We start from the raw sequence: 17,976 nt of genomic DNA, 5'->3' as shown, positions 1-17,976 counted from the left end.
CATGTGATGGTTGGATGGGGGAAGGATGTGTGTGTGGGGGGGGATGGAGCAATGGGAGTAATCAGTCACTTTCAAAACAACCGAGGCAACTTGAAACGCTTTTCTCTACCTTGTGCTAGAGAGACTCATTCCTGATGTAATCCTCAAGCTGAAAATGGGGAGTGTGCCTGCTTTCCAAGTGGACAGGCCAGATCTGGCCCCAGGAGGCTCAGCAGTTGGCATTCTGTCCCAGAGCCCTGGGTGGAGGCAGAGAAAGAGTCCGGGGGAACCCGATGAGGTGCCAGATACCTCCTTCGCTCTGGGGTATCATGACATCAGGTGACAGAATATGCCTCCCGATGACATTCAGTTCTAGGAAGAATGCTTGGCTTTGTCGAGCTGAACTGGCCGACCTCAGGAGAGACTGTCCCCGGGACCACGTGGCCCCTTGTGGCAGGCCTGGGCTGGAGTCACTTCCGTCTCACAAGCCGGTGACTCTAAAGGTGACTGGGCTTGCGGGGTGAAAGTTCACAAAACACAGCCTAGGAGGGTTTTGATTTGCCTTCAGCAGACTGTGCCCTCACCAGACAGCACAGCCGAAATGCCCTTCTTCAGGGAAGCTTTCCCATGACTGCCAATCAAGCCTATTTGGGTCCAGACCACCACAATGAAGGAAGTATCGTAAGAAAGCGAGCCACACACATTTTTGGTTTCCCAGTGCCCATAAAGGTTCTGTTTATGCTATATTGCAGTCTATTAAGTGTGCAATACAGCACTGTGTCTAAGAAGACAATGTACATGCCTTAATTAAAAAATAATATATCGCTAAAAAAATGCTAACCATCCTCTGAGCCTTCAGCACGTTGGAGTAGTAGCATTAAAGGTCACTGTAACAAATACGATAACAATGAAAAAGTTTGAAATATTGTGGGAATTACCAAAACGTGACACAGAGACATGAAGTGAGCAAATCCCGATGGGAAACAGGCGCTGACAGGCTTGCTCGACGCGGGGTTGCCACAAAACTTCAATATATAAAAAACAGTTATCTGTGAAGTGCAGTAAACAAAGTTTGATGAAACAAGGTCCGCCTGTGCCGTGCTGGCTTTCAATAAATATTTGTTGAATAAAGGAGGAGTGGGGTAGAGAATAAGACATCCAAAATTGGTAGGAAAATGCTGCAGCTAGAAATGACCAGACATGTTTATTTCAACCGTGGAAAGAGAGGCCAGGAGCAATAAAGCGACTTGTTCAAGGTCACAAGGCTGGGTGATAAGAGCCCTAGGATCAACTCCAAGACCCTCTGCTTCAGTGCACCCCTCGAGTGCACCTTTGATGTCTGCTCTTAGCTAATGCTATGTGAGATACCAGTTCTTCTGTAGTGTTCCCATGCCTCCGCCTCCCAATACAGCTAGCATCAGTTCATTTCTCTGCATCCCTATTACCATTGCTCTCTGCCAAACCACCTCATCTCTTGCCTGGAGTTGCAGGAGCTTCCTAAGAAGCCTCTCTGCTGCTGCCCTGCCCTTCCCTCTCCCTTTACACCCAAGGACAGGCGTGATCTTTTAAGTGCATGCGTCATGGCATGTCACCTCCGGCTCCATCCCTACCAGTGGTACAAGTGGTGTCCCGAATGTAAACACAGTCACTCCTTTTGGAGGCCGCCAAGCCCTGCATCATCTGGTCCTGGCCTCCCTCTCTTGTCCTCTCTTCCTGACACCAGCTACGTGCCACGCCTGCAGCCCCACAGCACAGCCTATCACGGGATTCCATTGTGGTACTTTCACAGCATACATCGCCCCCTAAAATCACCTTTTCACATATGTTCATTGAATTTGTTGAATGAATTAGTGTTTGCAGCCAATTCTATTTAATCAGAGGTACTATTATGAATTTGTTCCTGAAGGTGGTGGCAAAGAGTTAACTCATACAAAATCCTCAACTATTTGCATGGAAAAGGAAGACCCTCGGATACATCAAACATTTCCAAAATTGGACAATATCAGAATCCCCAGGACAGTTGGTAAAAATTGAGTTTCCTGGGAACCATCCAGCCCCCCAGTGTATCAGAACATCCTGGTCTGAGTCAGGAAGTTGCTGGCTCCTGACAGAAATTGGGCCAGTTTGGAAAACCACTGGGTAATAGGATCCAGAGCCAAGTATGTGTTCTTACCTCTGATCTTGTATCTGCATTTCTGGGAAAGAATCCTAACCACAGAAAGACTTTGTGTCCAAAGATATTTATCTCACCTTGTTTATAAAAGTGAGAATTTAAAAACAAAATAAACACCCAAAAGTAGGGGAAGTGATTACGGAAACTATGATACAGTCTCTTGATGGACATTAATACTTATGAATGTGTTTCTACATGAGAAGTATTTTGACTTAACCATAGTCTGAGTGTTTGTGACTGTTGGTTTGCAGCCACAGAGCTTCCTGAGTGAAATTTGTTACTGGCCCCTATACATGAAGGGCAAGGAGAGATGGAAGAAAGAGGCAGACCACTTCAGATGGGGAGGTGGCTGGTTTAACAAGCAAGGGAACTTACATATCGGGCTTGCCTTGGGCAGGCACAAGAGTGTTTCTCCATACCCACCTGCCAGAATCTTAAAAGTTTATATGGCGCTCTTCATGGGGTTCAGTCACCATACCATCTGGATGGTCTTAACAACACATTGGTCTCTCAAGGCTGTGTCCTTGAAAACAGCTCTACGTGAAGGAACAGTGGGTGAAATGTACATTCCATGGACAGGGGAGAGGGTAAGGAGTCTCCTATTGCCCGGGTCAACCAACAGTCACAGCCTCTCGATGACCTCCTTCAAGAGTGGCCCCTCTCTTCATCATTCTAAATGAAGTAAGCCAGAAAGAGAAAGAAAAATACCATATGATATCATTCACATGTGGAATCTAAAAAAAATTAAATACACACAAATGAACTTATTTACAAAACAGAAACAGACTCACAGACATAGAAAACAAACTTACGGTTACCAGTAGGGAAAGGGGAAGGGAAGGGATAAACTGGGAGTTTGAGATTTGCAGATACTGACTACTATATATAAAATAGATACACAACAAGTTTCTTCTATATAGCACAAGGAACTAGATTCAATATCTTGTAGTAGCCTCTAATGAAAAAGAATATGAAAACAAATAAATGTATGCATATGTATGACTGAATTATTATGCTGTGCACCAGAAATTGACACAACATTGTAAACTGACTATACTTCAATTTAAACAATAAATTAATTAATTTATAAAAAAGAATGTCCCTTCTCTAAATTTGTATGTCAAAGTCCCAACTCCCACTGTGTTGGTATGAGGAGGCGGGGGCCTGGGGAGGAGCTCAGATCATGAGGGTGGAATCCTCAGGAATGGAATTAGTACCCTTATAAAATAGACCCCAAAGACCTAGTACGTCTCCTCCTGCCATGGGAGGACAGAGTAAGAATCGGCAGTCTGCAGCCAGAAGAAGGTTCTCACCAGAACCCAACCCAGATCTTGCACTTCCAGCCATCAGAATTGTGAGAAATAAATTTCTGCTGTTTCTAAGCGATCCAGCCTGTGGCGTTTTGTTACAGCAGCCTGAACTAAGACAGCCTTCGCGCTAGAATGTAAAATCGTTTACTTGGTATGCCAGAGGTGACATGCACAACACATACTGGGAGCTGACCACGTAGGTTCAAACTCCAGCTCTGCCTAGGTGTGTGATCTTAGGCAAGCTACCAAACCTTCTGTGCTTGTGTTTCATCAGCTTTAAAATGGAGCTAATAACGGGTCCTAGCTAACAGGGTTTTTGTGAGGATCTATGAGTTAATATAGACCACATATGAGGCCATCAAGAAATATTATGTATTATATACACTTACAGAGAGAGAGGTGGAAGGAGGACTAGAAGGAATCATGTTAAAGTGCTCACAGCAAGCTTGTTATGCTAAGCTTGTTAGATATGAGTGATTTTTCTTTTCTTTTCTCCATTCTGTATGAGGTGGCTCTCTTATTTCTATAACTTACCAAGTATGATAACAGTCAAATCTCCAGTGCAATGCAAAACCAAGCATTTTCATCGAGGGATATGGGAAACCATTGCAAGCCCTGGGGTAGAGGGTAGGGCTGGAAAGAAGGCAAATGTACCAAGGAGTCTTTGCAAATGTAAAATCTTATATTCAAATATCAAATATGAAGTTAATAAATGCTGTAACACTCACGTACACAGTGCCTATTTGCCCGAGCTTGTCCAGCTGTTCTGAGGCCACGCTGAACAGTCCAACCCCAGAGCAGCTACTTCCGCACTTTGAACCACATTGTTTCTCCAAAACATGTGTTTACATCTCCTGTTCTCTCTCCTCATGGGTCAATTCAATTGGGAAATGGCAGGAGTTCAGCTGTCCATGTATTTATTACTGAATGCCTACTTGCAGAAGAACAGCTCTGCTCTGGCGCCCTGGCAACTTTGACGTGTATCCACATAGGCCACGAAGGCAGAAGCTCCAGTTGACCCTTATCTGAGTCTTGGCAGAATGCCTTGTGGTCCTTCCGAAACACAAGAGCATTTGAAGCTTGAGAAGTGTGGCTCCAAGGCCACCTCCCTTTGCCTTTCTATCTCCTGGGGAAGCCGATCATGAACCATTTCTCATCACCTCCTGAGTTCTGATGAGTTATGAGGCTTTCTGCCATGTCCTCCCCAGACTAGAGTTGCAGAATATAAAGCAACTTGACTGCAGTGTAGAATCAGCTTCTCAGGAACAGGGTAGCCCACCATTCACGTGGTATCCATCAAGCCCTTTTAGTTTCAGGGTTGTCCTTTTCAGTGTGTGAGCCAAGGATCACGGGGAGCTGGCACCTTTGGCTGATTCTTCTTTACAGTATGTATGCACTGTCTAAATCTAAACGTGTTTCCTTGAAGCTTTACGAGTCAAGTCACTCAAGTTTTGGCCCTAGCCTTGCCTTGTCTTGTTAGATGCACTTGTGAATAAAACAGATAAATTTCCTGTTCTCATGGAGTTTACATTCCACTGGGGTGACAGACCACAAAAATGGGCACAATAATGAAGTGAACTCTATATTATAATGGAAAATGATACAGATTATGGAAAACAGGAGAAGTAAAGGGTTAAGGGGACCAGTGTTTTAGGGCAGAGAGGCAGGTGGCTATATTAAATAGTTAACAATGTACCCATCACTGAGAACTTGGGATGTGAGCAAAGACTTGGAAAGGTAGAGAGGGTTAGCCAAAGGGATGTTTTGAGGGGAAGAGGAAAAAGCCAGAGCAATATGCCTGGAACATTCAAGACAAAGCAGAGAGACACTATGGCTGAAGCCGGGTGAGAAAAGGCGGGCAAGAGGAAACACTGTCAGATCCATAAGGCCTGTGAACTGTTTTCTGACTGGCTTTTCATCAAGGGGTATGGGGAACCAATGTAGAGTTTGTGTTTTTAACCTTTTTGTTGTGAAATGAAAGATACAGAAAACCACACAAAACACATATATAGCTTAGTGAATTATTATGAGGCTTATAGCCTTTCAACCACCTTCCAAGTCAAGAAGGAAATTTGTCAGCCTCCTTCAGAAGCCCTTCCGTGGTTTGTCCCTATCAGAGACCCCTGCCTCTGTCCAAAAGTAACCACCATCCTGACTTTTCTACTGATCATTCATTTGATTTCTTTATGTTTCATCACCCAAGTTTGCATCTCGGCTGTAGTCACTATAGTTTAATCTAAATTGTTATTAGCCCACAGGTCCTCCTCTATCCCTTTCTTTCCTTTGTCTGTTGAAGTACTTGGTCAGTTTGACCCACAGTTTTCCCTGTGCTGGATTTTGTTAATCATTGCATGGCTTTGAGCAGAGAAGTAACATGATCTGACTTAAATTTTACAAAGATCATGCTGCCTCTTTTTTGGGGATTGTGGGAGGACAAGGATAAAAGCAGAGACCTCTTGGAGGATACTGCAGAAATTCACGAGGGATGATGTGGTTTAGACTAACATGGGAGGGGTGAAAGGGTCAAGGGGTAGCTGGATTCAGGATCATATTTTGAAGGTACATTGGCCAACAGAATTTCCCTATAATTGGATATGGAATGTGAAAGAAAGAGAGGAATCAAGAATGACTCCAAAGATTTTTTTACCTGCTTTATTGAGATATAATTCACATATTACACTATACGATTTACTCATCTGAAGTGTAAATTTTAGTGTTTGTTAGTATAGTCAAAGAACTGGACAATCATCACCATAATCTAATTTTAGGACATTTCCATCAAAAGGAAACCCTGAACAAAAAGTTTCTCCTGTATAGCACAGGAAACTATATTCAATATCTTGTGGTAACCTATAATGAAAAAGAATATGAAAACGAATATATGTATGTATATGTGTGACTGAAACATTATGCTGTACACCAGAAATTGACACAACATTGTAAACTGACTATACTTCAATAAAAAAAGAAAAAAGAAAGAAATATAATGCAAGCCACAAATGTAAGCCTCACATATAACTTCACAATTTTTAGTAGTGACATAAGCAAAAGTAAATATAGCAAGAAGTAAAATTAATTTTAATGATGTGTTTTATTTAATCAACATATCCGGAATAGTATTATTTCAACATGCAATCAATATAGAACATTACTGGTGAGATATTGTGCAATAAAAATACTGTCTTTGAACACAAAAAATAAAATAAAAAGAAACCTTGTACACATTAGTAGTCATTCCCTGTTCCTTCCCAACCCTTCCCCCTTCCAGACCCTGGCAACCACTAATTTGTTTTTTCTGCCTCTATCATTTGCCTATTCTGGATATTGCCTATAAACAGAATCATACAAAATGTGGTGTTTTGTTTACTGGGCTTTTTAAATCAGCAGAATATTTTCAAAGTTCATCCAAGTTGTAGCCTGTATCAGTACTTCATTCCTTTTTATTCTCAAATCATATGTTATTATATGGATATACTATATTTTGCTTATTCATTCATCAGTTGGTGGACATTCAGATTGTTTCCACTTCGGGCTATGAAAAATGCTGATATGCGCATTTGCGTACACGTGTTTGTATGGACATACATTTGCGTTCCTCTGGGGTATGTATCTAGGAGTTTCATATGGTAACTCTATGTTGAACCTACTGAAGAACTGCCAAGCTGTTTTCCAAAGTGGCTGCATCATTTTACGTTCCCACCAGCAACGTGTGAAGGTTTCTATTTCTCTACATCCTCACCAACTCTTATTAAGACTATAGCCATCCTAGCTGATGTAAGTATTTTTTAGTTGTATCCTATAAATTGTGTTATAGTGTGTTTCATTTCCATTCATCTCAAAGTATTTTCTAATTTTATTTGTAATGTTTTCTTTGATCTACTGGTCCATTTAAGGGAATGCTGCTTAATTGCCACATATTTGTGAATTTCCCAAATTTCCTCTGGTTGTTTATTTCTAATTTAATTGCAGTGTAGATAAAGAACATACATTGTAGGATTTTCATTCCTTTAAATTTACTGCGACTTGTTTTACAGCCTCAAATATGGTCTATCATGGTGGTTTCATATATTCTTGAGGAGTATATGTTTTCTGCTGTCATTGAGTGGAATGTTCTATAGAGTTCTGTTAGAACCGTTTTGTTTTAGCGTTTTTTCAACTCTTCTTTGTTGACCTTCAGCCTAGTTGTTCTGCTACTGATGTGGGGCATTAAAATTTTCAACTGTTATTGTTTAATTGTCTAGTTCTCCTTTCAGTTCTGTCTAGCTTTTCTTCATGTATTTTGGGACTCTGCTGTTTGGTGCATACAACTTTTTTCTTCTTAAAAAACTTTTATTTTGAAATAATTATAGATTCACATGAGTCTGCAAAGAAACGTACAGGGAAGTTCCATGTACTCTTCCTTCAGCCTCCTTCAATGTACATCCCACACAACTGTAGTATCAGAAGTAAAAAAAATGCCTTGGTAGACTGACTACTATGCTGTACAGCAGAAACTAACACAACAGATAAATAACTATACTTCAGTCGGTGCATACATGTTTATAATTGTTATATCTTCTTGATAAATTGACAATTTTATTATTATAAACTTCTTTCCTCTAGTAACAAGTAATACATTTTGTCTTTTTAAAAAAATTTTTATATATAAACTTTTTTTATTGAGTTATAGTCATTTTACAATGTTGTGTCAAATTCCAGTGTAGAGCACAATTTTTCAGTTATACATGAACATACATACATTCATTGTCACATTTTTTTTGCTTTGAGCCACCACAAGATCTTGTATATATTTCCCTGTGCTATACAGTATTATCTTGTTTATCTATTCTGCATATGCCTGTCAGTATGTACAAATTTTGAACTCCCTTTTTGTCTTAATGTCTATTTTGTCTGATATTAATATAGACACTCCAGCTCTCTTTTGGTTACTGCTTGCATGGTGTATCTTTTTAACCTTTTTACTTTTATTCTGTTTGTCTTTGAATCTAAAGTGGATTTTCAAAGGTAGTATATAGTAATATCACTTAAAATGTATTCCACAGTATCTGCCTATTGATTGGAGTGTTTAATCCATTTATTTAATGTAATTACTAACGTGGTAGGAGTCATTTGTGCCATTTTGCTGTTTGTTTCTTATATCTCATATGTCTTCTTGGTTTTCTATTCTTAAGTGCCACTTTCTTTTGTGTTAAATAAATATTTACTAGTGTGTTATTTTAATTCCCTCATTATTTCTTTACTATACATGTTTTGTTATTTTCTTAGTAGGTGCCTTTGGGATTAAAATTAGCATCTTAATTAAGTTCAGTAATAGAGCTTCAAAATAAAGAAAAAGTGATATAACTAAAAGGAGAAATAGACAAATATACAATTATATTTGGGGCTTCAAAACTCCTCACAGCAATTGATTGAACAAGTAGACAAAAAAATCATCAAGATATTGAAGGACAGAACAAAAAATTGACAATATTTTCAGAACATTCCTTCAAGGAGTAGCAGAATATACTCTTTTTTATACATTTTTTTCAAGTGTACTTAGGATATGAATCAAGACAGATCATATTCTAGATTATAAAACAAATTTCAGCAAATGTAAAGGGATTAAAATTACACAAAATATGTTCTCTGACCACAACAGAATTATGTTAGAAATAAATAACAGAATGATATCTGGAAAATACCTAATATTTAGAAATTAAATAACATACTTCAAAAAAAACTCATGAGTTAAATAAAAATAATCACGTGAGAAATTAGAATATATTTCAAATGGATAAGATTTTTTAAATAATGTATCAGAATCTGTGATATGCAGTTAAAGAAGTACTCAGTGAGAAATTCATAGCATCAAATACTTATAGTAGGGAAAATGAAAGGTTTCAAATCAATATTCTGGGCTATACTTTAAAATAACTCAAAAAAGAGCAAATCAAACCCAAAGTACATAGAAGGAAAGACAGAATAAAGATAAACATAGAAATCAATGAAACAGAAAACAGAAAAACATGGAGAAAATCAGTGAAACCAAAGCTGTTTTTTTCAAAATATCAATGAAATAAATGAACCTCTTGTCTGACAGAAAGAGAGAGTGAGCAAGGGAGAGAGGACATATTAGGAATGAAAGAGAGGCTATCACATTAACATTAAAACTAAAAACATTAAAAGGATACTAATATTATGACCCTGATGCCAATAAATTTGATAAGTTACATGAAATGGGTAAATTTCACAAAAAGATGCGAACTGCCATAGAATACTTAAGAAGAAATACATAATCTGTATAGGGGTATATCTGTTAGAGACTCTGAATTTATTGTTAAAAACTTTTCCCAAAGAAACTCTAAGATCAGATGGTTTTATTGACAAAATCTCCTAAACCCTTAAGACAGAAATGAAACCAATTTTTCACACTTTCAAAAGGAGAAAAATGATTATGTCTGAAGTCATTTATTAAGATAAGAATTACTCAGATAACCTAAACCAGAAAAAAATATTAGGAAAAGAAAATTACAGACCAAAGAGACACAAAAACCCTCAACAAAATTTTAACAAATCAAATCAAGAATATATAAAAAGATAATACATTATGGCCAAGTTGGGTTTATCCCAGGTATGTAAGGTTGGCTCAACATTCTTTTTTAAATCAGTGAATCAATTAATTAACAAACTGAAAATGAAATCCCATGTGATCGTCCCAATCGACATAGAAAAATAATTTAATAGAATTATTTTTTTTAAAGCTCAGTAAAGTAAGAATAGAAGGAAACTTCCTCAACCTGATAAAGGACATCTACTAAGAACCTACAGACAATATCATAGTTAGTAATGAATGGTTAAATGTTTATGTAAAGTTGGTTTTATTTCTTCCTTAAATGTTAGGTAGATTTCATGAGCAAAATCATCTAAGCATGTAATTTTGTGTGTGTGTGTGTGTGTGTGTGTTTGTGGAAGGTTTTAACAATTAATTCAAAATTTCTAATAGATATAAGAATATAGCACTGTTATTCACTCTCATTTCTTCTACCTAATGTTTACTGAAGATCCTAAACAGTGAAATTAGGCAATAAGAAGATACCAATGACAGGCAGATTGGAGAAAATGAAAGCTATCTTTCTTTGCAGACAATATAATTGTGGATGTAAAAAAAATCCCAAAGAACCTACCAAAAAAGCCAGTAAAACTAACAACTGATTTTAACAAGGTCAACATATAAAAAATCTATTTTATTTTTACATACCAGCAAAAACAACTGAACATTGAAATTAAAGTACAATACCCTTTCCGGTAACATTGAAAAGCATGGAATATTTAGAGCTGCATCGAACAAAATGTGTGCAAAAATCATATGCCGCAAATTACAAAACATTTCTGAGAGAAATTAAATACAATGTTAAATAAAGGCAGAGCTGCACCATGCTCATAGATTAGAAAATTCATTATTATTATAATATCAGTTCTTTCTAATTTGATCTATAGATTCAGTGTAATCCCAATCAGAATCCCAAGAGGGTATTTTTATACAAAATGATAGCCTAATACTAAATTGTATATTTAGCAACAAGGACCATGTCTTACATGTGATTGTGTCACCAAGTGATAGATACTTCAAGCGCAGCCAGTAGACCAGGTAATTCGACCACACAATGTTAAGCAATTCCATTTTTTTATGTTGATCTGTTTTTAACCATCTGACCAGAAACTTTGGGCCCAGATATTCCCAGCCAGAGTTTACCTCCAGTTTCCATTTTGTAGCTTTTTTCTGTCTTCCCCGTTCTTTATTTGGGTACCTATTTGTTCGACTAAATGAGGTACGGACTGTCAATATAAGCTCAGCCCTGAGGTCTCTGGCTTTTGAACCCATCCTGCCTTTTGTCTCTCCAGATGGCATTTATTACACTGGCGCCTTTCTCACTAACTCATTATCTAAATTAAACTTGATTTCCCTCTCCCTGGAAAAACCCATTTTTCTCTTCATCCAGTATCTCCGCCTCATTAAGTGCCACAATCGTTGGAATTCTCTTTGTTTCCTTCCTTTCTCCCCACTCCCGGTTGCTTCCACATTCAGGCTTTCAGCAAGTCCTCTGTGTCCCTTCTTCAAGACGTCTCAGGAAACTGGTCACTCCTCTTCATCTCTGTTTCCCGTTACCTCAATCTAGCCCGTCATCACCATCTTTCACCTGGACTACTGCAACGGCTTCCTTCATTTTCTCTCTGCTTAAGCACTCATGGAATCTACTCTTTATCATAGCATAAAAAATTCTACCTGACCTTAACCTTGCCTGTTTCTCATGCCCTCTCCCCTTGCTTCCTCCTGTCTAGCTGCACTGGTCTCCTTTCATTTCTTTGCTCTTTCTGACTCAGAGTATTTTCTCAGCCCCTTTGCCTGCAAATGCTCTTCTATCTGCTCCTCAAACAGCTGGCTCTTTCTCATCTTTAAGCTCTCTGCATAGTTGTCACCTCCTCAGAAATGCCTTCCCTACTTTATTTAAAACAGGTTTCCCCAACCAAGTTCTCATTGTCTTTATAATGGTCTAATCGCTTTTGTTTTGCTCCTGTTCCTACCATCTTTTTCAGTCTAGTTCTCCACTAGACTGAACATACAAATGGACAATAGCCACACCATATATAAAAATAGAACTTTGACTCACAACCTGCAGCAACCTGCCCAGTAAACCAACTTCCTAATCTACAATAAACAATCCAGGAAGCCAGCCTACTATAAGTCAGACTTGCAAGAAGCCAGATTGCTATCTCCAACGATAATCCAGGGAGCTGAACAATAACTTCTGTAACAATTGGCCCCAAATGCCAAGACTTAATTAAAAACTGACAGCTTCTCTACTTTTTGTCCCTGCTTCCAAATTAGAACTAATCAACGGAAGCCAAATATGCACCCTTAACCAATTACATAGGATGCCCTGCTTCTAGTTTGTGTGCCTACAGCTTCCCCATGCCAACAGCCTCCAATCAGGGCATACATGAAGCCTTCGTTTGTTTCCACTATAAAGCCTTCCCACTCCTAGGTCAGCCTGTCAGTTTCTGCCAAAATATAGTGACTCCTTTGCTGTAGCAAGCTCAGAATAAATAGCCTTTGCTTTCTTCATTTGGTTGATCTTTGTTTATTTCCATTTGAATATAAAGAGAAATGGACCAGGCCATGCTTACCGTTGTATCAACAAGGCAAATGTTTATAGCCAGAGTTTTACTCAATAAATACTTGATGGATAAGTGAATGAATGAATGGAAATCTAAAATTATTAGCGGGATAGTCAACCTTTTCCCATCCTGGCTTCAAACTTATTCCTGGCTATATCCACTCTTACATCTTCCAAGCACACTTTCTCAACCAAATCACATGCATATATTCTTATTCTTTTTTTGTAACACAATTGAAGTTTTTTCTTCTCTGTGAAACCTTTTTTTTTTTTTTGATTACCCTAGCTCTTACTTACTCTCCCCTCTCTGAATTCATACAGTACATACCAACTCATCTGGTTTTGAATTTCTTTCGGTTCATAAGGTGCCCACTCTCCAGGGATTGATGCTTGAACTTTTGAGTATCATTCATAGTGTCTGGCACAAGCTTTAATAATAAAAATGATGATAATAACAATGTTTACTCTCATAACAAGGCTGAGGGATATATACTGCTACAATTCTCATTTTACATATGAGGGAACTGAGGCACAGAGACCAATTCTCTTGCTGAAATTAATGAATTAATAAAAAGTAGAGCTGAGTTCTGCCCAATTTATATTGTATATATGTCAAAGCTATCCACTATGAACTACTTTTCATATACTGTGTACATATGAGGTCCTCAATACATGTTTCTGAAATTAATGAAATAACCATATTCAAAAGTTTCATAAACAAAAGGGAAAAGGGAGCAGAACTCTTTAGGGTGATTCCCAAGGGTTAAATGGAGCACGGGACACAGTGACTAGATAAGACAAAGCACCGATCCCTAAATTCTGCATTCCAACCTGCCCTCCCACAGTGATCCCAGGGCAAGTCCTTTCTTCTCCAGGGTTCCTTCAACCATCTCATGTTACCTTGTTACTTCCACCTGCCTTGAGGCTGTTTCCCAAGATGGAACGAAACAGTGGCTATAGGATATTTGGTGATAGCAATTGGCAGTTCTCTCCCTGGTGAGTACATTAAAATCAATTCAACCACCTTTTCTGAGGTGTGATGGTGGGTACTAAGGACAATACCAACACAAAGCAGGCACTGAGCACGCCCTCCAGCAGTCTGTAATAAAGAACCACGCAATTCAACTCAGCGAAGACAAAGACCTTCCCCCACCTGCTGCATCAACGTTGGGATTAATCACTACTTCATGTGATACAGATTTCTATACAATTTTGAATATACAATGAATACAAGGATTGCTGAGATCTTTTTGACTGACTACACACATGGTGTTCTAATACCATTATACCTGGGAAGTTGCCAAGCACCTATTTCAGAAAAAATTGAAAGTACTTGCAAAAGTAGTGTTGGATTAAGCAGATATAAATGTAGCCTGTGTTTAGGAATGTTTTTTGAAGGGGTCTAGGTAACTTCATACTGTCCTGGAAACATGGAAAATTGTGATGTGCGGTAACTATAATCCCATTAACTACTGCAATGGAATCTGTACAAGGAAATTCCCCAGGGACAGCTAGCGCTGGACAATGTTCCTCACTCTCTCAGCCTTACTGTGTCAGCAGCAAGGCTCGCTGTATGTGACGTTCTGCAGGAGATGGACGGATGTGTCATCACTGAATCACTGAGAACTCTAGCCCCAGCGTGATCTCAACTATGGAATATAGGTAAATATATAACATATATAACACATACAAGTATTTGCATGCACTCACACCAAATTGTTATCAAAAAACGAAAGAACCCCAGAGTTCTGGCACATGTAATTTTATTATAGATATGTATTCTTTTTCATATTCTTTTCCATTATAGGTTATTACAAGATATTGAATATAGTTCCCTGTGCTGTACAGTAGAACCTTGTTGTTTATGTATTTTATATAAACATGGTGTCTATTTGTTAATCCCGTACTGGGTACATGTAATTTTAGTTTTTCTTCTTTGAGCTTTTCTGTATTTTTTTGAATTTTCTATAATGAACACAAATTACTTTTAACATTAGAAAAAATTTTGTTTACTCTGTTTAAATGTATTGCCCCAGAAAGGGCACTTTCTTTCTGAGAGTAGCTCCTGAGAAATAGTCTCTTATTCATAAAGTTTTTAGAAGTTGTAGGTTAAAAGTATATTCTAAGAGACATCCAATATATTTGTTTCATTTAATACTTGGCCAACAGCTCCCAGTTTAAGACATACTGAAAAGCTGACAGAAGTTATTTATTAAAAAGAAGTAGAAAGTTAGCACTTATGTTTGGGAAAAGGGGTCACAGGGTTTTGAAATGCCGAACAATCTCTCCTACGTCTGTTTGTTGCTTTCTCTGTTCCTGTGTACGGTTGACAGCCTCTCTCTCTCTCTCTCTCTCTCTCTCTCTCTCTCTCTCTCTCCCAGTCCTGCAGTTGGGGGTAAGGAGGGGCCAGGAAGAACCTGACATTCTGCACTCATTTCAGTAACAGCCAATTACTGAGCTGATACAGGAAGAGCAGATACAGGGATAATTGCTTAAACAAAAGTACCCTACCCAGAAGTTGTTAGAAACTGTCAGATCTTGAGTAGGTGTCACTGGGAAGGGATTTCGATATTAAACTGGCCTGACGTCCCAAAGTTTTAGCCCTTTGATATTATACACCAAAGGATGTGTTAGCAAAAAAAAAAAAAAGAATTTTAATCAATGTCTGGGATAAGGTCAAGATTAGCTTAAGTGACATTTACTAACAGTAAAACGCAGCAAGGGAGAAAAGCACTAACTGTAATTAAAGTAGTTATTGAAACTTAGATTTTGAAAGTAAACTTAGAAACTACCCAGCCCAAGTCTTTTATTTACAAATGAATAAAGGTCAGAGAAAGCCCAGGCAAATTATATTTTAGCCGAAGTCACACAACTGATTTCTGCAGAGCTGGCTCTGGTGTTGAGAATATTCTGGTCTTTCAGCCGTTTAGCACCACCTCCTATCACCGAGTTAATATTTCTTATGAAAAGGTTGACATCATGGGTATGAATTGGATGATTTTTCTGTTGGCATTTATTTATAGCCAGTAGCTTTAATTTGTAAAGGACTATATTCTGGGGGTGGGAGGGGAGCAGTGGAAAATCAATGGTTCTAATCTGAATTTCACTTAATGAATATACCTTATATGGTCGAGATCATGAGACACCCCCCCCCCCCCCCCCCCCCGCCATGGACCAAGGTCCTCACATCATTCAGAAGCAAAACAGTCAATTTATCAAGTTTTGTTTCTACTGATTCACAAATAGCCCACTTGAAATTCAAATTTACAAACTGTCAACATCATCATCACAAAGAGATTTGACACTGGGGTTTAGAGTTTGGGGAAAAGACGGACTGTTTAATTTGGCGTGAGATTAAGAGAGCTGCAGAGATTTGCTGTTTCCTTTGGCAGAAATCAAGAGAGATTATCCTTTTCCAGAGTTCAACGGCAATGAATTGAATTCTTTCCTGGGCTTTAGGGCCTCATCTAGAGGGAAATTTTAGAAGTTCTCACTGTTTTACTTTGTTGAGCTTAATACTGATATGACTGTCCATTAGCCAAACTGGGGAAGGAAATGAAGCAGCAGCGTGTGTGTGTGTGTGTGTGTGTGTGTGTGTGTGTGTGTGTGTTGTAGGGGTGGGGGTGGTGGCTTCAGATTTATTGCCTTCTCTTTTCAGCTATGCCTGTTCTCTTTGGCATTATTGTGGTCACATGCCAAACCAGGTTTGGCAATTTTTCTTTTATTCTTTTGGTGGACTGGGAACAGAAAAAGTCATTTCCTGTTGGTTTGGCTCTGAAAACAGTCCTGGTAGAAGCTTGGTACAGTTCTTGGAATCCTGGGCTCCAGAAATACCTACTTAACACCTTTGCGGTGCTCTTGTGGTTGCCGATTCAGTTTGGAAGAGTGAAGCAGGTGAGGAAGAATCACCTGATGGGAACCAGTCCTAGCTGCCTGGCTAGTCTCACATCTCTTGGTCACGTGAGAGTGCCCGCCTTCTCTGGGGCCAAGTGGTATGTAGGGTTGCCACTGTTAAAAAAATGCCTTCACCTTTCTGCTTCTTTGAACTCAAAGGTATTCCTAGAACATCTTACGGTGAGGAAAATAAATATAGCCACCTTATAACCCAGTATAGAAAAAAAAATCTTCCCTTCCAACCAGAGTTTGTGTGTAGTTTTCATAGCTTTAGAGTATTTTCCATATTTCTCTTCCCAGCTACTGGAGCATGGAAGTCTAGTTCTGTTAGTAACATACAAAGTTAAGCCCCAAGGGTGGGAGTTTCCAGGGGACTAGAACATTCTCAGAAATCAAATCCAATAATCACAGAATATTACTCTTGAGAGGGACCCAATAGCTGATTGACTCAAATGGGAAAAAATCCAAACTGGAGATAAATGGCCACTGAAAGTCTCATGATTTTTCAAGACTTCATCTGGACTCTCCAAGCTTCTGATTTGGTGTTCCAATAACCCCAAAGTACAGATTTGGGGAAAATACTAATACCATTTATATAAAAGCTCAGATATTTTGCAGATACTTCCGGGTTGACCAGAACACCGTACTGCTGCCCCAACTTGTTTGTTAGTCAATAACCTGAAAGTATAGATGTAGATCAGGGCAACTCAGGTGAACCAGTTTAACCTGAAAACATTGAAAAGTCATGCTGTAGAAGTAGAGAAAAGTCAAATGATTAAGCCTCCACCACAAGTTCTAACGTGTCATGCTTATCTGTGTTTTCCCTGTTGAAAATGTCTTGTTGTCAAAGGCAGCCTTCTCTCGGTTGGAGAGATAATCAGAGCCAGCCATTCAGTGAGCTTGTTGGGGCGAGCTCATGGGGTCAGCGTCTTGGGGGCTGGGTAATGATTACCACAGAAACCTCTCCCAGCAGGCATCTCAGGAAATTATGTGCGTGGATGAATGCTTTATGGGAAATCGTTGTCCTCTCTGTCTCCTGATGTTTGAGTGCAAGTGTAGACAGGATGCAGATCTTTGACTGCGGGGTCCCCAGCAGCTAGCACAGCAGGCTCGCTGTGAAGTTGCTGAAGGAATGAATAAACCACAAATTTCACCACACCATACACATGTCACAGTTAGGCAAAGGAAAACAGACGTGTGGGAACAAAACAAATTTAAAGGAAGATGATCTCTTTTGACCCAGAATGGAGATAAACTGAAAAGGGCTATTTATGAAATAAGCACTGGTTCTAGCTCCTTGTTTAGAAATTCAAGCGGACATTTCTCCATTCCTCAGACTTCATTGATGGTTCCTCTGAGTCTTTGGTGTCTTTGTCTGAAAAGTGGGATCGATACAGCACCTACATCATGGGGTTGCTAATATTTGAGTGCCTCTTATATAGGCTAAATATTATTCAAGGCACTC

This window comes from Camelus ferus, chromosome 10 (genome assembly GCF_009834535.1).
Source record: "Camelus ferus isolate YT-003-E chromosome 10, BCGSAC_Cfer_1.0, whole genome shotgun sequence".
NCBI lineage: Eukaryota > Metazoa > Chordata > Mammalia > Artiodactyla > Camelidae > Camelus > Camelus ferus.
This window is presented reverse-complemented; position numbering follows the sequence as displayed.